General features: G+C 42.9%; 2 protein-coding genes across 10 annotated transcripts in view; one reads left to right on the top strand and one right to left on the bottom strand.

Moving 5' to 3' along the window:
• Window positions 1–2,863, top strand: part of LOC118426514 (coiled-coil domain-containing protein 157-like) — a 1,184,186-nt gene that overhangs the window by 588,940 nt on the left and 592,383 nt on the right. The gene's annotated exons all lie outside the window — the stretch shown is intronic.
• The window catches only part of LOC118426528 (myosin heavy chain-like), a 137,274-nt gene that overhangs the window by 88,507 nt on the left and 45,904 nt on the right, over window positions 1–2,863 (bottom strand). The gene's annotated exons all lie outside the window — the stretch shown is intronic.

Below are 2,863 nucleotides of genomic sequence, written 5' to 3'. Positions count from 1 at the left end.
GTATAATTTGAGCCCTTTCCTCCATTTTGTCACTGTCGGCCGCAGTATATTGTCATGACAAACAACGCCTCATATCGATTTATGAACCAAAAGTGATTCAGCTTTACACAAAATCATTGCTTTGTCTATCTTTTTAATTTCTTAGTGGAAAGTGCCCTTCTGTTCCTCTGTACTTGGGAACATTGAGGCAGGTCGAAGTGAGTTTTTTTAAACAAAAACGTTCTTTCTTCGTGGTTACATAAATAAAAATGAAATAAAATGTGTTTCGTCTTACACTGCTTTAGACGTAGAGTATTTACACATTCTTTCGCACACTGGTAATCACAAACACCATCACCCGGTCTCTACTTCTAGGGGGTGATCACTTATAATAAACCCCTGACGAATAGCAGAGCTGTAATCGTACAAACCGTATAAGTGTACCTTTTAGAGTAGCGTAGCGTAGCGTAGAGTAGAGTGGAGTAGCGTACAGTACAGTACAGTACAGTACAGTACAGTACAGTACAATAGAGTACAGTAGAGTACAGTAGCGTAGAGTAGCGTAGCGTAGCGTAGAGTAGCGTAGCGTAACGTAGCGTAGAGAAGAGTAGAGTAGAGTATTGTGGTATAAATATCTCAATATATGCATGTCTTATAGGCACACTAATAGTTTACATTAAAGTAAGATATGAATATCGATATATACTAGTGACTGGTGCAATGGCCTGGGTGGTAGAGTGTTTGCTTCGGTAGGTCGTGAGTTCGATCCCCGACCGAGTCATACCAAAGACTCTAAAAATGGTACATGCTGCTTTCTCTGCTTAACACTCAGCACTAACGAGGAAGAGTATGGAAGTTAAACACACATCACTACCAGCGGACCAGCCCCCTGCTGTACTGGCCATGGCTTGCATATGTGTGGCCCAAGTGCTTCGAAGTGGGGATGGGCGCCACCCTACGCGTCTGTAGATGCATGGGCAAACTTTAACTTTTTTTTATATATATACTAGTACTTTTTGATACCAAAGGCGCTTTGTGTCTCTCCATTGAACTGCAGTGACGTAACTCGCCACATTCTCGCGTCATGTATTCATCAGCGTAATACTGAGTGATTCTATGTAAAACTGCTAGGTGGCGCTGAGGTATACCGGTACTGTATAATCTCCTAGCAGATTTACCGGTAACATTACCGGCTGCTGCCACTGCTTGGCCGGCTACAGGGACATGTGTATTTACTTGTCAGGGTGTTCAGCACCAACGACAGGTATGTTCGCTAAGGTGTGAATTTTTTCAGGTTAGGTTTTTCAGGTCAGGTCCAATAAGAAAAAACGATTAAGTTGTACCGGTACACCGCATCGGTGCCCATCCATAGTGTATAGTTTTTAGGGCCAAGGACAAGTTTGTTTGCCCATGTGGGTGGTGTTCGGTACCAAGGACAGATGCATTTGCCTGGTGTATATAACAACTGAATACAAGAATCACTTCATACACATAGCCGTGGCGCAAGAAAAGCCCGCGGCAGTCAACACGGCTATCTAATATGGTTCTCAATTGATGTTGATCTAACGTTAACACTGGCATATCAAGAAGCTTGGAGGTTGTTGCTTAATGAAGTAACGCTTCTGTTTTCCCCGTGTAGTTTCTTCCGTTTAGGATAAGGTGTATCTGGTCTTGGGTTCTCAGTCCCTTGACTCCTACTAGCTGTTGCCGCCGTTGTTGTCTCCATACCATAGCCATAGGCGCCTGACATGGCAGCTTGTCCGTACGGCGTGATGATATCGTCTGAGTTCTGATGATCCGGTATGACGTCATACTGATGATCCAGTTGGGGCTTGTCTTCCACAGTAGGTATGATGGGAGAATTGGTCGGTGCCATGAGGTTTCTTGAATGTATTTTTACGTAGTGCAAGAGCTACAAAGCAAGACAAAGCAACAACAAGGAAGACTGAAAAAGCGCAGTCATGACCAGATCCAAAGGATTGATTGAAACGTTGTTCACGTCTGAGTTCAGGAGGAACACTACATGGTGTTTGTCTTCACCAGCTTCTGTCAGTGTAATCGAGGTTGATGCGTCAGGAACAATGCTACACCGTGCTTGTGTCCCTGAGTTGCGCTGAAATTAAAAAAAGGCATTTTCTAAAAGAAAGCATTCAAATATGACGCTGACACATGCATACGCTTAGAAATGTCATTCGATTGAGCATTTATTTATTTATGGTATATCCAAATCGTAGCAGACTATATACATCGACATTCAAGAGCGCGAAGAAATTCTGGTACCGTCCTGGGAACAATATTAATACTGACAGATCTTTCCTTCGCTGGGTAGAGCAGCTGTGAGATGAAAATCTAAGTAGGTTTTAACCATGATCTACACCGTGATGATATCGATAATATATATATACAATTATGAGTTGAGAGGGGTTGTACAGGCTTAGTCACGTTTGGGACCGCAAACTTTTCACTTTAGCGCCATCTAGCGGTGATAGCAGCAGGAGTATCGAGATGTTGGCAAGAAAAAAACACATTTGTTTTTCAAGCAAGGAACTGCATCATCTACTGATGTACCCGCTCAACAAAACTTCTTTTCACTGATAACTGCTACATGTATCAGTTCATCTCCAAAGTTATTCCTAATCTGAACTAAATCTAAAGTACGTTAACCTCACTGCTATGGATTCATGTTTTGTCTCTAACATGGTCGGTATCTTTGTCAAAACATGAAACATTTTCTGTCCTGTTGATGGAATTCTCTGGTGGCCAGTTCGGATCGTACACGTGACGTGGGCTTCTTGCAGCGTCTTGCCAGGCTTGGTGCAAGTACGCGACCTGCTCGCGATGATTCTGTCTTCTTGCCTGTATATACAAACACACATCACACTCA

The sequence above is a fragment of the Branchiostoma floridae genome, chromosome 11 (assembly GCF_000003815.2).
Source record: "Branchiostoma floridae strain S238N-H82 chromosome 11, Bfl_VNyyK, whole genome shotgun sequence".
Classification (NCBI taxonomy): Eukaryota; Metazoa; Chordata; class Leptocardii; order Amphioxiformes; family Branchiostomatidae; genus Branchiostoma; species Branchiostoma floridae.
This window is presented reverse-complemented; position numbering and strand designations above follow the sequence as displayed.